Source organism: Rhipicephalus sanguineus, chromosome 8 (genome assembly GCF_013339695.2).
Source record: "Rhipicephalus sanguineus isolate Rsan-2018 chromosome 8, BIME_Rsan_1.4, whole genome shotgun sequence".
NCBI classification, from domain to species: Eukaryota; Metazoa; Arthropoda; class Arachnida; order Ixodida; family Ixodidae; genus Rhipicephalus; species Rhipicephalus sanguineus.
In genome coordinates this window covers 167,261,443-167,281,153 of record NC_051183.1, presented here as the reverse complement: position 1 = coordinate 167,281,153, position 19,711 = coordinate 167,261,443, and the positions used below count along the sequence as shown (strand labels likewise).

The 19,711-nt window shown below is 46.7% G+C and overlaps 1 long non-coding RNA gene across 1 annotated transcript; it reads left to right on the top strand.

Annotated features, from left to right (window-relative positions):
- The first annotated feature begins 100 nt into the window (after positions 1-100).
- On the top strand, positions 101-19,711 carry LOC119403034 (uncharacterized). Its single transcript, XR_005186080.2, has 3 exons — positions 101-236; positions 18,820-18,945; positions 19,521-19,711. It is a non-coding gene; the product is annotated as an uncharacterized LOC119403034 (long non-coding RNA).

The window sequence follows — 19,711 nt, the reverse complement described above, 5'->3', positions numbered from 1 at the left end:
ACTACTTTTTAAAGAGTATATAGTGCAAATAAACTCTGGCAATGCCAGGCTTCCGCATGGCCAAGCCGAGTTTTGTCCACGCATTTAATTCAGGCTCGCCCATTCACCCTTTTCAGTGGCGGAATTCGACGTGAAGAGAGGTCGCTTCAGCGAATTACCCAGCATGCCCCAGGCCAAGAGCGTCTTCGCGGCCGCCGTCCTTGAAGGCTGCATCTATACCATCGGAGGCTTCGATGGTAAGACTTGTCAACCAGTTCGTATGGTAGCATATACAGTAAGAGCTCGTTAATTCGGATTTCACGAGACGGGAAAGCATGTCCGAATTAACCGAATTCAGAGATATCGAAAGTATCAAGAAGACAAACGAATGTCTGTTAACGTTAATTGTCTCGAATACGTAAATGCTGAACTTATTTTACATAACAGCAGCGCAAAAACTGTTATTTTTGTCATCCTGTGACCACACTCTAAGAAAAATTGAGTATTTGAGGAGTATTTCTGCCACACAACTATAATTTTCATCAACCTCACGTATTTTCCTCGCGTTATCGCCGCGGTCCCGGCACTTGCAGGTCACGAATCAGCGTGACCTGGCATTCTTTATAGGAAAGTGACGAGAGCCGGGTTTTCAAGAAAGGAAATGCGAGCAAGCCAGATGACGATTATTGTTGTGTGGCAGAAATACTCTCCAAGTAGTCGCTTTTTTCTTAGAGTGCACCACCACTACCTCCTCCACCACGCCCACGTTACGATACCTTTTTTGGCCGGCAAGCAAAAGAAATTTGACGCAGCCGCTGAAGCCCAGGGCTTAAAGTCAGCGGGGGCCCGGGTGAGCTCCCCTGACCTGCCGAGGGGAGGCGGAGCGGCAGGTCAACTGTAGCTTTGCGGCACCCATTTAACAAGCGCTGGAGTTGATACTTTTGCCAGTAGTGCTTTCTGCAGGGTAATTATAACTCCAATTTTCCGAATAATGATTTATAACATGATTATTCGGTTGATGTGTTGGGAACAAAACAGAAAACGGGTATATGCCTCGCTCATGGTGCACTCGCGGCCGGTTGGCTTGGTATACCCCAACATTCGTATTTCGTGACGTGACTGTATGACGAACATAAATAACAGGTGATAACATGAAAATCAAGATACTGATGTCGTGTAGGTCATGATTTACATGCCAGGCTCATCGTTTTCTGGCGGCCATTTCGCTAACTTGGTATACCCCAAAATATACATTTCGTGACGTGAATGTATGACGAAAATAAATGACAGATGGTAACATGAAAATCGTGACATGCGTGTCGTGCAGGGCTTCATTTACATGCAACGCTCATGGTCTGCTCGCGGCTGTTTCGCCAGCTTCACATACACCAATATTGTGATTGCGTGACGCGACTGTATGGTGAACACTAATGGTAGGTGGTGACATGACAATCGTGACATGCATTTCATGTACAGCATGATTTCCATGCCACGCTCATGGTGCGCTCGCGGCCGTTTCCCTAGCTTGATATACACAAAAACTGGTATTTCGTGACGTGACTGTGTGACGAAGACAAATGACAGGTCCGAACACGCAAATCATAACATGCATGTCATGTACGGCATGATTTACATGGAACTGTCTTGGTAGCTTCCAGCCGTTTTGTTAAGTGGATATACACCAATACTGATATGGCATGACATGAGTGCGTGACGAACGTAAACCACAGGTCATGCGACAATCAATTGGATTATCCACGCATTTTTGCTATTCCGCCCCGCTTATGCGGCGGCTCTGCACAACTGACTCGTGTCGGAGCGCAATAAAATCAGTGCCTTAAGAAGAAGTCTTCAAGCTGGCCCATGGCATTCCCGTTCGAACGCACACGGAAGAGCTCCTCAAGTTGGGAATCCACAACACGTTCGAATAAATGGTCGAAGCCCAAGAGTTTTCACAGTTTGTCAGACTTTCTGGCACTCCACTGGGTAGAGCCATACTGCGAATGCTGGGGCGCAATCACACGGTTGTCGATCCTGCCGCTGTGAAGCTGCCCAACGACGTAAGATTCAAGATTTTCGTACACCGGATGCCGCACTCTTAGAAGAAAGGGCGTCGGGGCACTCCCTTTGTGAGAGTTTTGGCTTGTCCCGCTGGGCACTCCCTTTTCCGGGGTGAAACAACTCCCTCTAGACAGGGAGTGATTCAACGCCTCCTCATGGAATACAGTACTCCGTCTGCGATAGAGTGAAAGCACTCCTCCGAGGGAGTAAAGCTATCACGTTGAAACAGCTTTGAAATAAAATTAATCGAGCACAGAAAATGGCACATTCATACGCGCACACATTCACGCAACCAAAACACGTAGAGCGCTCGCAACCAAAACGCATACATTAGAGGATTTTAGTCTGTCCGGCACACCGGTATACTCAAATTGCTTTGCGTGTACCAGAATACCGGGTGTGAACTGCGCATACACACGCCCGGTAAACATGGCCGCGCCGCCGAAAGCGATTGCCGCCCACCTCGGATCTATCAAGTGGCCGTCGCTCGCTCTGTCGCTCGTTATCTCCGAACTGATGCTTTTATTTGCTTTAGGTTCACGTCCTTAAGCTTCGACAGCAAGGTATTCGTGTCGATTCGGCACCGTTTTCGAGAGCCATACTCAAATAATCAACGATGTAGGCTTAGCGAGTGACAATCCCGGAATCTCGAAGGTCATACATTATGTGTCGGTTAGTTGTTTTTACCCTCCATAGCTGGCGCAGCTTGACGTGGCGGCAGCTACGGCACACAAAGCGGCTGCGAAAAAGAAAAAATTTCGGCACTCGAACAGCGTTTCACGGAATAATTTCTGTAATGCTTATCTCTAGGGGTAATTAGAAAATGGACATCAATGTAAACATGCACATAGGACAACACATACAAATCGCACACGACACAGGAATCGAACTCATGACCACAAGCACCGAAAGCAGACACTCTAACCACTGTGCCACAGAGCTACCGCATGCTTCGTTAACTTTTCACGGCTTTGTATATTTACAAAGTGGTTTGCAACGAGAGGGTGGAGTTTGCTACTTCTTTTTTTGCATCATCGGCGTGTGTTTGCGCGTGGATTAGGTTAGCAAATAGTTAGCGCGGCTCCATGAACTCACGAAGGCCACCGTTAGCACCTTCAGCTCCGACTTCTGTTCGTTGTTTGTCGTGCCGCAAGAGAAATGATAAACGTGTGTTTTTTGTGTGTTCACCATACATCGTGGATGTCTCGCTCGCCCAAAAATTTGCTCATACCGGCGTGAAAAGTACCTTTAGATAGCGAAACTCACGTATATCTATTCTACGAGCGTGTGGTGTTGGAGCAGTTTTGGTTATTTTTGCCGCGAGCTGCAAGTGTCGGCAGTGCGTTCTCAGCTGTTCGAAGACCATCATGTCACATATTTTTGTTACATACGTCGATGTCAGAGTTGCAAGGGTATTTTAGCGTGCACCTATACAAGCTCGTGCATTTATTGCGCGTGTAGGTGCTGTTGCGATCTGCACGCAGGGTCAGCGGCACCTCTGAGCAGTTAGACGAATATTTGCGTGATGAGCACTTACGCGTGCTGAAGCACGACATACAGTGCTTCTGAATTAGTCATAGTCAGTATTTAATTGCTTTTATACTCGGAGACTAGCTACCGGTTACTAAGTAACCTTTACTCTTCGGTATCACGCCGCCGTTAAAATGTATGTCGAAGGCGTCCACCAAGGTTAAGCACGATGTCCATTAATTCGCGAGTGACATGTCTCCCTTAAAATAGAAAAGATAATACTGTTGCGCCTCTGTACTGCGAACGTCCGCGTGTAGTTGGCACTACTCCTGAGGAGATTGTGCAGTACCTATTAAAAAAAAGGCATTATTGTATGCCTCAGTGAAACAGCTGTTCTTCAGAAAATAAGCTGTCATTTTAATTAGGATATTTTTGTCACGGCAGGACACAACTTGACTTTTTCGTGATTCAGGATTACACATAGTACGAACATGAGTGCAGCAGATAAATAAAAACTGAAAAAAAGTGGGTGCCAGGTGCACTCCTACTACCTCGTGTACCTGTAGTTGATTCCAAATCTACAAATTATGCGACCATTGATGAATGATCAACCCATCAATGTTCGATCACAGTTGATCTGTTTTCGTTTACTGCCTGTCGCTTATTTGCACGATGTTTTGCAAGAATCATCGGTTAAACCCATCTAGTAACGCAAGCATTATCTGTAGCATGCAGTGGTTCTCAAGAAGGGGGGGGGGGGGGGTCAGCGAAGCCATTTCTGGGGGTCCGCGAAACGAATCTTCGAACAAAAAACAAAATACGCCCTTTTTGAAGAAACAGTATGTCCAATGACCGCGGCCCCCACGATTTTTTGTTTTGCTTCACCGCATAACGGTTATGCATTGCGGCGGAGCTGACTTAAGCTTTTCATGAGATGGCTGTAAAGCTTTTACTGCAATTTTCTGCCACATGTGCTTTTCCAGGCTTGCATATTTGAAGAGAAAGCGTAGCGAGAAACAGCTGAAATGTGGCGGCAGATCGCACAACTTAGTGACAAGCTGTTGAGATTGAATTGGCGTGGCACTTTAGTTTGACCATTATTTGCCACGGAGAAACGCAAGGCACCTATTTCATGCTGCATGTTGTGCTAATTTATAAGCCCTCACCCCCCCCCACCCTCCTTCTCACTGCAAGGGGTCCCTCATCACTTCCACCAGTCCACAAGGGGTCTCCAAAACATCCATGGCTGAGAACCACGACCTATATATCAGAGCCTGAATAATTTCTTTTACATGTACAAGGACTTTTTTGTTTGAATTCATTACAAATTCTTAAAACTTCAAATGATACAATAAATGCTGGTTGTAGCACTTTATTAGAATCAAAACAATAACATTCACAATGTCAATGTAAATTATACATTTTCATCTACCACAGAAACTATGCTCATTATTGAACAGATGAAACAACATACACAATGCAACCTGAGCACTAATTCACAGCAGTAAAATATTATGAAAGTATAGTTCGAAAATTCATCACAAAGCAAGACACATACACTTCGCAATGCCAGTATGCAAGTACAATCCAAAGAGATGGCATGCACAGCAGTGGCGCAGCCAGGGGGGCACACCGGGCCTCCCTCGCCCCCCCCCCCCTCGAAATTTTTTTTTTGCTATGGCATACAGAGCCCAAAATGACAACTGAACACATATGCCTGCCCGGCTCCCACTTCAAATCAAGGAGACGACCCCCCCCCCCCCGAAAAAAATTTCTGCCTATGCCCCTGATGCACAGAGAACTTGGTGTCTGCTTACACATGAAGGCAACTCGATAAGTAATAAAGGCTTGCAACACTTAGGCATGGTGGTGTACCATTTTTCTTATATATTGCATTAGTTTGCCCTCAGGCATGAAAACATGTTACGCATGATTGTGCAGGTCAATGTTTTGTATAAAGACCTGTGGTGTCGACCATAGATCCATCTGCCAAGGTTTGTAAACACAGTCGCCTTTATTCACATATTTTTAAGAAATAATGTAAATTTATAAAGTTAAGCTTGGGAACATGGCATTATTTCGCAACCCTATTCACCCGTATTATTATGCATAAATAGTAGACCAATGGTTACAATATTTACATGCCAGCTAGTTCCATGAAATGCGACCGGAAAATTGGTTCCTCGTCACCTTCAACAGCTCAATTTATGGCTCATGCAGAAGTGCCACATTGAAATTGAATCCGCGAATACCTTGACAAGAAAGTTACCTCAGAGTTAGGCAATAACATGCTTTGAATTAAAAATTGCCCATCAATACTGGTGGTGGCTTGGCACATTAGAGCCAAGGACTGGACATGCCATGAGGTTGAATAAAAATTGAACAGGGAATAAATAACGCCTGTAAAACAGTCAAGAACCATGATTAGTAAATTAAATGAGTTTACATTCAGCATCTTTTCAAGCCATGTAAAATTTTCAAATGCACACAGTTATTGGAAAGTTTGGACTCAGCACCGTGCATAACACAATGCAGCAGTCCAAGTGCTGACAATCCTAAATACTGAGAGATGTACAAGATCATCAGTATAGTATACTGTAAGGCACAGGAGTGTTCACAGAAGAGATCGTCTTGTAGACAAACAGGTGGGCCAGAACTGTTGCTGCTTTGCCGAAAGTGTTCAGTCTTCCTGAAAAAGATATCAAGCAAAGAAGTCCATTAAGCTTTCTGCATCCATACAAAATACCCACTTGTCTTCTCTTACTGCAGACTTTTCCGAAAAAACAGAAAAATACAAAATTAAGAAGCTGCCAAGTATTTTCTTGTGAGATATGCAATAAGTGTGCAGCACACTTTCATTCTTGTAATATCTAGAAAGACGCAGCATTATAATACAGAAAGACGAGGCTCAATTGCTTGTCCATGTTTTGCTACCATGTTTTTATACACCTAGCAAAAGAACAAGGTACAATAGCTAGTGTGCAGTGTTGGTTGTTGTTTTGTGGAGGCAACTCCTATTATAAAATAATTCATTTATTCTCAAAACTTAGTGCATGTTCTCCCAAAGAAATTATTAAAAATCCTAGGCTAGACGGGACAAAATATAGATATATAGTACTTATGAGGCATGCCACAGTGGACAGCCTCGATTTTTTAATTTACATTTAAATATAAAACTCTGTTTATGCCAAAGCAACATCTAGATGTTGTCCTTCTCACAGCACTTCGGACTAAACCAGCTGTGCACATAGCACCTGCCTGTAAGCACTGCACCATCCTGCTTCTGCCAACTATGAAATGCGTGCATACTGAAAATTTTATATGCTGCTTACTGCTTGCTGTTACCTTAAATCTCCCCTAGCCAACACAAACTAGACAAGCAATTAATATAACTATCAAGTGGAAATGAATGTAAAAATTTTCCTAACAGTGATAACTTAAATCACAAGGCGCATGCAGCCCATCCTATGTTAGTCCTGTTGTGACTCACAACAGGACTAACATTTGTGTCGCAAATTGTGAGCGGTTTTGCGACTACCGAACACAAAAATAAAGTTAAACACCATAATAACAATGCGCTAGTGAGCTTCAATGTATATCGATGTATATGCCACTTCATTGTTAAGGTAATGCATCACAATACTGATCGTTTGAAGCAAAACGGGAATGTGAACTAGTTGGCGGGTAATAGGCGAAGTTCAAGTTTAGGCAATAAAGCTTTCAGTTGTGAGTAAGCGCTCTTGATGTGCACTTTCTTGTACTTGTCTTCTTAGCACTGCCGTTATATAAGTACTGACCATTTCGCTAGGAACACTATGAATCCCTCACAATACAGTCAATATCATGCTACAGGTGTCTATTATCGAGGCACTCCACTGTAAATTCAATATAGTGTTATAGGCGTGACAGAGTGCAGGTGCAGATTCTGCATACTGTATCGGATGATTGAGATAAGAGCTACCATGACATTGGACTCAAAATAGTGATACTCTCAATGTTTCCAATGTATCAATGACTTGCTTCATTAAACACAGGTATGCATTGCACAATTCAGAAATGGATTCTATTTGATCACTCTCTCCTAACGAGATTACTGCTACCAACCCAGGTTCTGTGAAGCATCCAGATGAGCTTCAAGAGTTCTTATCAAGCTGCTGGTGTCCACAGCTGCATAGCGTTGCATGTGCCATCTTGAGCACCATCTGCAAAGAAAAAAAAAATGTACAGATTTTTTGCAGTGACTCACTATTTCATGCTGCACTAAAACAGCTTAAAGCACACCAATACCTAATTCGGATAACCGGCATAAATTCAGTTAGACGTCCATGCATGTAACAATCTTTTAACTCTAAGTTTATTATCCTAATGCACTCAAACACCAAGAACTAATTCAGTACATAATACAAAACTGGCAGTGTAGATAAAGCGTTTTTTTTTAATCTCAGGGAAAACAGATTCCAAAGCTTTTTCATTGCTGCTCCCGTTTGAGGTTAACATTGAAAGTGCTGCTGTGCTTCTTACGCAAAAGTGAGCTTAGAGACAGACTTTACGAGGCATCATACCCTTCTTTCCTGCTTTGTTCTTTTTCTGTAAAGTTTCTTTTGTATTATCCTTTATTCCTCGTACCTTCTTCCTTTGCACAGCATGGCCAGCCAGTTTGAGAAGTGGCTAACCTGCCTGTCTTCCCATCTATTTCTTTCTTTCCTTCCTTCATTTTAAGTCTTGCAGCATTTACAAATATACACACCAAGTTCAGTAGTGTAGTGTTGCCAACTGCACAAACATTCATAACCTACAGCCAACCTACAGCCAACCACAAATTTCACTGCCTGTGCGAGACTAGAAAGCAAATACTTGTGGTTTCAAGTTCACTCCACACCTACCATTTCGTCAAAGACACAGTATTTGAGTTTCTGATAAATTAAGTTGTTTGCCGTGTATCATGGTAATGAAAGAGCTCAAAACAAAGCATGATACAGCAAGGAGTAGGTGCACAACAGCACATCCTTTGAGAATTTGCGATAGAGTCATCTGGTGACTTGCGTGCCATTGTCTACTGCTTCTGGTGCTGCGCTAAACACAATATTCACATTCATCAAGAAGCATGAAGGTAGGAAGCTTACATATGACTTAAAGAAGTAAACCATTAGAAATGACGAAAGGTGTTCTGTTCTTGCTGAACATTAGTTTTTTTTAACTGTGATAATGTTTAATGGCTGCTTAGCCTTGCTTCAAAGCTTCATAATAGTCTATGAGAGTCACATTTTTTTAATTATTGTCCCTCTGCCATCAGTATTGCATTGAGCTGACTTGCACTGATGTGACTGAATAAGCCTGGCACAGCTCACACATCTTCAACTCGATGAGAATATCCACATGAAATTCAGGAAAGTTCAAGATGTCACTAATTATGTCACAAAATTGTCACGAATTAAGTGACTATATCGTAAAATGCACGTGCTTCACCATAAACGCTCTCACTTAGCAGACAACTTTCACATAATATGGCCATAATCATATCTCTGCAGCATAATTTATTCGTTCTAGTCCAACCTTATGACGTTATTACCCCATATATGGTATGCTGTTTCTTTTTTTTTTTTTTTGTCTTAGAGACGAACTGAGTGCGCAATGCAAAATTGTTATCGAAAAGTATTCCCACTTACTAATATTAGGGAGTTTTGGAATAGCGTACGCCAGGCCCGTAGCCACAGGGGAAGGGGGGGAGCGAAATTCTGATGGAGGGGAGTGTTTTACCGAAAATGAATTATGAAAATAGGCGTTTTTCTAAAAAAGTGAAAGGCGCAACGAAGGGCACCGGAAGTTTCGCCCATCTGTTTTCTTTAACGTGCACTGACATCGCAGAGTACACAGGCGTTTAGCGTAACCCCCCCCCCCCCCCCGAAATTTTTCAGTTTTGCTTGCGTATATAGGCACGCACACATACAAACGCACGCACGAACATACATAAAGTATGGTTGACCCCCCCCCCCCCCCGAAAAAAATTTCTGGCTACGCCCCTGGCCTCCACCGAAATGCTACCGCCGCGGCCGAGATCGAAGCTGCGACTTTCGGGTCGGCAGCCGAGCACCGCAACCATCGTACAACCGAGGCTGACAACTACAATAACTGAATCAACTGAAAACAAAAGTTAGCCTTAATGCACACATGACGGAGTGATAACCGCGGCTTCTCGCTTGTTTATATTTTCTGAAAGCACGCTGCCGTATTCACGCTTAATGGCAAGCAAAGAAATTGTATAGCACAAATTGTCTTCATTGAGGCGTACCCGCTCTTCGATAGACTGGCCGTGCGAAGCGTGTGCCTTCACAAAAGCTTTTTAAACGCGCATCAGGCATCACACGTATGTGCGCGTAATGCTTTTCTATTCTGCTTTTTATTGTACTTTCCACGCGACACACTGTGCAGCACTACACACGTGAGCGACGCGAAACTGAGAACACAGAAGCACCACTTACCGTTCGCATTTCCGACTGTGCCTAACCAGGTGCTGGCCGAACACGAATACACGAAGGTGCAAGCACGCTTGAGTCTTCAGACCATCATGAAACCAACACGAACACGCTCACAGTACGCGATGTTGCACTGCCGTCGCTAAATGCCGTTCACGTCCAGCGTTGAGATCAGAGTCGCGCACACACAGGACACGGGCACGCACAGCCGACACAGCTGAGCAATTCGGAAACTTCGATGACCGGGCAACGGGAGAAAATGGCGAAGGCAGCGACGGGCGACGGCGAGACTTCGACTTGAGCACGCACGCTTCTCCTCTCCTGGTGCGCGCGCGCGCGTGTGTGTGTGTGTGTGTGTGTGTGTGTGTGTCTGTTTTTTTTTTTTTTGGTCTTTCCTCGCTCGCGCCTGCGTGCCTGCGTCGTAAGGTTGCGTTATCGTGCTTCTCTCGGCGGCTCATGTAACAGCCCTCCCGTTTAGCGGCTGCTTGAAGGAAGTCGCGTTTATATATATCTTTTTTTTTTGGACGCGATAGCGTCAAAGGGCTCGTCTCGCAGAAATTCCGGTGTCGGCGGCGTCGGCGTCATTGGTTCTGAGCGAAAAAGCAGCGTTGGTTGGTCGTGAGCGAAAAGTCGAGGTAGATGCAAAGAGACAGAGGGCGTTTGCACTTTGGCTTTCCTTGCGGCACTGTGTATACGTCTCCATCGAGAAGCGCAGGCAAGCTAGCGATTTAGAAGGCGATAGTATGTGTGTGTGTGTGTGTGTGTGTGTGTGTGTGTGTGTGTGTGTGTGTGTGTGTGTGTGTGTGTGTGTGTGTGTGTGTGTGTGTGTGCGCGACCATGCGTGTGTACGAATACCGCTGTCGCGTTTTAAAGGCGAAACTAACAGTCCCCCCCCCCCTTTTTTTTTCTTTTTTTTTCCTCGTGCTTTCTGTCCACAGCATTTTATTGCGTACGCTGCGGCGTGCCGTCTCTGGTCAGTTAATAACTAGGACCTGACTCAGAGTGTGCGTACGTGTGAGTATAATCGCAGATTCTTTGTGCATGTCAGCGGTTTTCGTCGCGATAAGTTGACGAGGAATCTATCGCCGTCACTTCTTCGATTGAGCTACTGCCAGCTCGTTATATTTGGAGAGTTGCAAGACTAAAACAAGCTCTGACACAAGCTTTTATATGGCAAGAGAGTAAAACAACCTTTTACTCTCTCGTGGGATGCGGGAGTGAAACAGGCACTTTACTCTCCTTCGCCAGGAGGAGTGAAAAGCCTTTTCACTCCTCCTGGCCAAAAGAGAGTAAAGCGCCTCCCTGAGAGAGAGTATAATGAGATCTGTGGGAGTAACACAGCTCTGTAACTCTCACTGCAGGAGTTTCAGTTTTTAGAGTGCGTGCAATATGCATACGACCTACAACGAAGCACGAACACGAGACAGGGGTGAAGCTCTGCTCGCCAGTGTCCGCTTGGACAAGGATCGAGCTTTCTTCGTACGTTCAAGAAGCCTTCTCCTCAGTGGTCGTCGACTGTGATAGCAAGGTGATCAGCTGCGCTACCATACGCACTTCTAGTTCCATCATTGCAGAGCAGGTTGCCATTGTTCTTGCATTCACGGACGGTGTACATGACAGAATTTATTCAGACTCTCAGGTCAATATCAAGGCTTTTCAGATGAGCATGGTGGCTCCCCAGGTCCTGCATATTATTCAAAAAGCCAGAGAACTCAAATATCATTCATTGGTCTGCTTTCCTACGCACCTTGGAACCATTGGGGGTGCCTCGCGAACCAAGCGAACATAAGCTTGGGGTACGCGTAGACATGTGCGCCGGACCTGAAATCACCGGCGGCGGCGCGCCGGTGTTTCCACCTCCGGCGGCGACGCGTGAACGGCGCGGGGTTCATCGGACCGGCGGCGGCATGGTGGGGGGAGGGGGGGGGGGGTGTGGAGCGGTGGAGTGCGAAGCAGTGAACGCGATAAGTACAAGCCGTAATGGTACATGAACGAGGGCTAGCAGCTAACTCTTTTTGCTCCGATCTCACTTGACTCTACAAAACACTGGTATCACCTCCTGCTCCCTCGCCCAGCAAATGACGGGCGGGGCGTTTCCTTCTGCTTGAGGAGTAATCGATAGCAGGCCTCGCACGCGGCTTTATGTTATTCCGTGTGACGGAGATGGCCAGCTTGTTTCATCTCTGCTTTAGCTACGTTCCTTGCCAACGCTAGCGAGCTTTTGCTCGCGGGTAGAACATACAATGCGCGGAGCGATGTTATCAATTTATAGTTTATACGGAACATGACGGCGACGGTGAAAACCTGTCCTGAGTGTCCATACAATCGCTAACGCAATAAAAGATATACAAAAAACCGTCGAAGCGGGCTCGCCTTTTTCCTGGAAAGCTGCATCGTCTCCGCTGTAAAGAGTGCGTCCGTTGGAAGAATCATATAATCCGGCGCATTTTCCACTGGTTTCGTTATCGCCTTCAATACCTTTATTACAGGGGACGTCTCCTCGCCACTTATTTCTTCATAAAGCACGCGTACGATGTCAGCACTAAGCGTTGAACCTATCATGATTTCGCGCTTGTCGGCTACAGTCTGTTATCTCCTGCATGAGCGGTCGCAACGCACAAAATGGAGCGAAATCAGTTAATCGCGCACGATAGTCGTGCGAGAGAAGCAAGAGCGGGTGGGCGGCTGCATAGAAAAGCAGTATGGAAGACAATTCTCAGCCGTTATTTCTCGTATATGGACCAGTCGAGAGTATGTACCCTGATGATGCCACGTGAATCACTCTTCTGGTATCACGAAGTGCACCAAAAGACAAGAAACGCCAAAATAGAATAACGCGCTCGTTGTTTTTGTTTTTTTGTTGTATTTTCAGAACCTGTTAGGGGCCCTTCATAAAAACAGGGCGTGAAAACACGGACACAGGAGAGTATGTCAAGACACCAGAAACGCCGCTAACAAATGAAAAATCACACAACGGCGGAACCGAAGGTACACACAAATGTATATCTGCGCATTCCACATAATAGGTCATACCTATCAATCAATTGCGAGTACTGGTCTACGTGAGCGATAGCTGTTCGCTCTCTTGATTTTTCTCTTATGTCCGTGTTTCCACGTCATGTCTTCTTAACATGAATACCTACCAACTAGCTCAGCTACATTCTAAGTTTGGCATTCTCTTTACTTCTGTAGTTATTTATCAATTTACTCGAGTAAGAATGAAAAGAAAAACTGTACTAACGCACCGAGATATCATCATCATCATCAGCCTGTCTACGCCCACTGCAGGGCAAAGGCCTCTCCCATGTTCCGCCAATCAATCCGGTCCTGTGCTTTCTGCCACGTTATACCTACAAATTTCTTAATCTCATCTACTCACCTAATTTTCTGTCTCCCCCTCACGCGTTTGCCCCATCCCATCCTTATTCTTCTAGTTATTTCACTCTCATGGTTCGGCTCCGCGGTTACTACCTGTCCTAAGTAGACGTACTCCTTTACAACTTCCAGTGTCTCGCCCCCTATCGCAAAGCAGAGAACAGCGCAAAGAAGAGAAAAGCGAAAAGATACTACAACTTCTGGGGAGCTATTCTCGATGCGTTCATCCAAAGGAGATGTTCACAGTCCATTTCGGCAGAGCGCATTCAGTGATTCGAAAAAGCGGTGAGCCGTCATGTCACCGCGCTGATGAGCTCCTCCGGCGAAGAGCTGTATTTCATTTCCAGATTCCCCATTCCAAATAAAAGAAACTACCGGCGGCGCGCCGCAATTATTGCGCGGCGGCGGCGGTGGCGTGATCTCTCTTGGGACATCGGCGGCGGCGCAAGCAGCGTGACCAAAAACAGGCGGTGGCGGCGGCGCGGCGCGGCGGCAGCAGACCTTTAGGTATGCGTCGCCAACTGCTGTGACTTGGAGGTGGCCGTGGTCTGTGACGAAGAAGTCCGTGTGGTGAGTAAAGAAGCGGAGTCACATCTGGACTTTGAAGCCCTCCTTGTTGCCTTTTTCGATGTCTTCCGCGGAGCATTTCGCCAAGCTGTCTCTAGAGGTGTTCCAGGGCACAGCTGCACCTTCGGCTTGATGCCATTCACGAGATCCGTCCCTTGTAGTGGTCTGGTTGTGGTTGTGCTGGCTAGTTGTATGACAGATCCGGCGGAAAACAGCAACGAGGCTGACACGCATTCCCGCCAGCATCCCTGCTTCACGTCTTCATCACCACCACGAAGGCGATTGATGGTCAACAGCCATTTTTGATAGTGTGGCGAGGCATGGAGAGATCCTGGCGCATTGATGGTCGCCATAGATATCATCTTGGAAGCGGAACTCCGGCAGTTCAGAGAGAGCGGAGATGGTTTGGCGGCCGGCCGGAGCACGGCGACGTTCAGCTGTCGAGCTTTGGCGGCAGTTGCGTGAGGGCACGCAAGAGCTTCGTGATGCTGTCGGGCGAGGCGACAGAAGATCCAGGGATCACGTCAGTGGAGTATGCGGCTGTTAAAGCATACTCGGCGGCGGGATCCATAGCCAAAGAAGCGTGGAGGGCGTCCGTTGATGGCTCAGATGTTGGAAGAATTGTGGGCACGGGATCCATGTCATAGCGCGAACTGCGTCCCCACACAAGACGAGCCTAGGCCCCGGAAACTCAAGTTCCAGCCATCTCCGAAGGGGGCGAAAAAATTGACCACGCCGCCGCTCAAAAGCCTGCCGCCGTGAACACACAGTTTCCCGCTAGAGGCGCCGTAATAAGCGCAATATTTAACGCAAGGAGAACTATCATTTTCGCAAAATATTGCTTTGTATCATATAAATAAAAAGTAATATCTGAATTCCGTGTTCTGCGTAGTACTTATCAGCACTAAGTTTTTTGTCTAGAGATTACGATGCAGTAATATTCAGCAGACGTTCGCACGTTCCACGTCACGACCTGCCACATGGTTTCTACCCTGAATTCTCGGACTATACTCGGCGACAACTTATCTTGGCATTGTGTTACTACGCAAGTAGTTCAGCATCTTGCAGCCGATTTTCAATTACAGTTTCGCTTTTGCCTGCTCGCGGCATTCGTCTACAATTCAGGCTGGCGGCACCTTACCCCAGCATAGTCGTTGCAGATAACTTGCTTGGTCTGTTTTGACAGCCACTTTCTGTCATATTTCGAGCATATCTTTCTCGGAGAACAAAACGGCGAGTTTTCGGCCGCACACGACGGTCAAGCCGGCATCGGGGACACCATGTTTACTGCGAGAACAGGCGTGCGGTAAACGAGGCGCTCTCCTACAAATGAGAAAAAAATACATTAAAGTGTAGGATAATTTTTTCCACCAACGGCTTCCCACACTTGTTTTATTTTTACAATGAATATAGCTTTATTTATCCTTGCTAGGTAACTCTGAAAATTGGGGAATGAAAAAGGGCACTATTCCTTGGCGCGCGCGCAGGCAAGCGTCTCGGTTCTGTAGCTTCCACAGTGATGCCAAGAAAAGTTGTCGCCGAGTATAGAGACGAAGTAGAAAGTCTGCGCCACTGCTCTTCAGCGGCCGCAGCTAACGCGCAGATGCGCAGTTAGCTTTCATCCGATGTTCAGCCTAGTTCGCTGCTTTCCCTTTTCTTGCAAGCGTATCTTTTTCTTTTTCTTTTTTTGTAATTCAGTCATGCAGCCACATTGTAGTTATGGTAGGTATTCACTGTACTGCTGTATCGTGTCGGAGGAGCTAGATACCGGCGAAGGCATCGATTTCTGCAGGTTCTACGGCGGCGGCATATAGATTTGCTTTGCTCATGCGTGCATATTTGTTATTTTTGGTGGGCAACAAAGCAGTCTGGTGCTTTGTTGTCAGTGCCAGGGCTGTGTATTTTTGTACATACATTTGCACTGATCCTACCCGTGTTCGAATGCTTACGCTTCTCTCGACATCCGCTCCAACGTGATTTCTTTGCGTAAACCCCCTCCCCGCTGCTTGGTGTCCTCAGCTTGACCGTAGTATGTCGTACGTAAAAAACCCGGCCGTGTTAACCCATTCCCGTCGAAAGCCAGTGCTGAACTTCCCAGCTGTCCATGCCATTGTAGCAGAGAATGCTGATTTTTACGACTGTTTTGTAATACAAGTTAGTTATTGTGAACGCTAGCTGATTGTGCTAACAGGCGAAACACGCTTTCCCGTTCGTTTTGTCTCCGAAGACGAAGGTGAGCCGTTTGCCAGCTCCCGATAATGGTTTAAACACGATAATTTTATCTGTTGCAAAGAAAGAGCATTGCTCGCTTGATTTCCATAAAAAATATTATTCTCTGTAGTGACTAGCGAATTGTTTGTACTGGTTCCAATACATGTCCTTCGGTTTCATGCCAGCCTAGTACACCCCAGTACAGCGTTCCAAAGGGCGGGCATACTGCTAGGCGTGTAAACGCGCTTAAAACAAGCGGGCGAAAGAGTAAGAGGCACATGTTACGAGTCCCGTCCTCTTTCACAGCGTCGGCGCATGTGCTCTGAAGGCGTTAAAAGAAAAAAAAAACTAGCAAAAGCGGCCACCGTTTTCACACAGAAAAGCAATACGAAAATTTCGCTTCCGCTTTCTGTTTGTGCGGCGCCATCTCTTGAATACAATGGGTAGTTTCATGTGCTACCACTGCTTATTTTCCTACCGTTGTCAAGCTACAGTTTCTCTTCTCTAAACTGGTTCTTTATCCTATCATGAGCCCGTTTGTGGTCGGGGTATCGTGATGCCGATGAAGGTATCGCGGTGTCGGTGAACTGGTCTGGTGCCACCGACGAGGCCTCAACGCCGTCAGTGGATGGTGGTTGCAGCGCCGGCAGGGTCGCAGGTGCCGAGGAGGCCTCGACACAGTCTTTGAATGGTGCTTTTAGCGCCGGCAGGGTGGCAGGTGCCGAGGAGGCATGGACGCCGTCTTTCGTTGCTGGTTGCAACGCCGGCAGGGTGGCAGGTGCCGAGGAGGCATGGACGCCGTCTTTGGTTGCTGGTTGCAACGCCGGCAGGGTGGCAGGTGCCGAGGAGGCATGGACGTCGTGTTTGGATGGTGGTTGCAGTGCCGGCAGGGTGGCACTTGCAGTGCCAGCAGTCCTATAGAGATCATCGGGCGGGTTCCTATTCCGACACCTCTGAACTGAGCTGCAACGCGCGCCCGCTTCACGAAGCTCCCCTCATCATCGAGAGCTGGGCAGGGCAAAGCCTTCTCCCACCCCTCACGTCGGCTCGTACAGCAGCCCGGCCACGATGGCCAAAGTAGATCCAGAACAATCTTGCGCAATGTGTAAATTCTGTGGCAGCCGCGCTGACCTGTTTCACATATTTTGGTCCTGTCAGTATATAAAAAAAGAAAAACTCCATCTCACAAGCTGGCTGCAGCACTGTGTAAGCTACGGGGCTGCTTAGCCAATAGGAAGAGCGAACACACCTCACGATGTACTCATCCGCGCCGCATCGTGTGCTCGCTGTCCCCATAGCGTCTGCGCTCACGCGGTCGGCGAGTATAGCGGGCACATGGCAACCATCGCTCTTAGCGTTGGACAGCAATAGCAGAGCTGGAAAAACACAGAAAAGAAACGCCCGTTCGGCGCTTTAAGCGAGCATAAGGTAGCAACCAATGCTCTTAGCGTTGAGCAGCAATGGTAGCGCCGAAAAATATAACGACAGCATGGCAGTACACATCGACGGTAGTTCCTTGTGCCTCAAAATTATGAATTCAGCGTCGTGAGCTGTGTGGCCAGTAAGGTCTAAACCGACGCTTTGTGTCCTGAATGTTTGCATCCTGACGCTTCGACAGCAATGTATTCGTGTCTGTTTTGTAGCACTCCCAAGGTTCATTTTGAAATTCTGAACAAACAGCTGTTCTCCATAATTAGGACAAATCGTACCTCTTACTTTATCCTCAGCGTGAGATAACACAATGCGATTGTCGATTCCACCGTCCTTCTACTGCTGTGAGGAAAGTGGGCAAGTAGCAAGAGAGAGAGCGGATCGAAACGGGCGGTCGCGTCTGCATGGAGGCTGCCATGTTGGTTCGTCATTACAATTATCGGCAATTACCGGTACAATAACTAAATGCTTATGACGTACATGCGAATCGTGATTAGTGTGTCGCGTATTGCTGTGACGAAGCACGTGCTAAACAAACTCAGTTTTTTAACCTTCTCCAATTAAAATGCAATTACAAACAGAACTATGTCTCGCTCTGCAAGCATGTGGTTTGTTTACACCTCGTAGCTTCCACCCTGCTGTAACGAGCTTGTGAGATGGAGTTTAATTGAAGCATCGCACAAATTACGCAGCCGTTGTAATGAAGAGAGACAGACGAAAGGCCCGTTTGCTGGGCCGGCTGTTCTCTACCTCGTCGTCCTCTTCGTCTTTGCGGCCCCAGCACGCGCTCCCTCTTCATTACAAGCGTTACATTAAAGTACATTAAATGGCATTGAGCGGGAAGCCGCTTCAGTCGCCTTACTGTTCTCACTGAAAGTTAATGGAAGTAATTCGAGATAGCCATTATCTCAGTGCCGATGCTTTACTTCATAAGACGAGTAGAAGACGTGAGTCGCTTCAATATTATCTAGCTTGTCTCTGGTTAGCGTCCGCATCATTGGCTGTCATTAATAGGATCACGGCTCTCTCCGGTAGCTCGTAATCCTCCAACGGTAGGAACTTTACGGACGAACTAAAGATCTCCGATGGGCGCCACGTGAGGTGAGGCGCAGAAAGGACGGTGGTGAATTAGCTTGTCTGACGAAGCCTTCAGGAATAACTGGAGGAATAATTTCAACTCTGCTGGTTCAAGACAGAGGTACCTGGACACACTTCGAACTGATGCTGATGCTTGCCTGTATCACCCCAACAGGAACTACCACCGTGACGAGCGTTGAGAGGTACGACATCGCCGCCGGCAAATGGTACACGGCTCCCCCGATCAGCACCAAGTGCAGCGCGCACGCTGCGTGCGTCGTTAAGAACGTCGCTAACCCTGGTAGGTGTCGTCACGTCTCTGCGCCCTTCTTATGCTGCTTAGATGGTGGTTGTGGAGTGACAGTTCTTCTGTGTTAACCTCAAATAATCGAATTCAATGGAGACGAAATCTCAAAAAACAAACAAGTAAACAAACAAACGTATACTTGGGCGAGTAGGTATAGTTGGAGAATTTTAGGCTTTAGCGTGAAACATCTTAGCACCATATACGAGGAGGCCATGTACTCGGTCGCTACAGTCACTACTAACTTCACATTTGGAAAATGAAATGCTTGTTGCGAAAATAAACGTTCTGCGCGTGTGCAGTGAGTTTTTCATATTAGTTTATTCTTTACAAAATAAAAGTTTCAAGACCTTGTTCGTCGGCCTCTTTATCGTGCTAATCTGCCTTGTGCTAGGGCTTAAAATGCTCAGCCAAGCCATTATAATAAATTTGGTACAGTTAAAGAGCCTCAGGTCGTCAAAATTATTCCTGAATCAGTCGGTACGGTGTTCCCATAAACTTCTTGTTGTTTTGGCAACGTTGCACCCTGGGATTTCTACATTATTATTTTCCTTCACTCTGTCTCTCTGCAGCCACATGGACATAGGCATCCACCACTTATCGCATGTGCGGTGCGGAGCGCTGTGATGGACACTTTCATCCCCGAGCCTGGCGTTTACCTTCGTAGCAACGGCAGGCATGTCTGGTCGAGGGGCCACTAGCGAACGGAACAACGGCGCAAGCAATCTGGCGTATAAAATAAGCGAAGAAAAAAATTCCACGT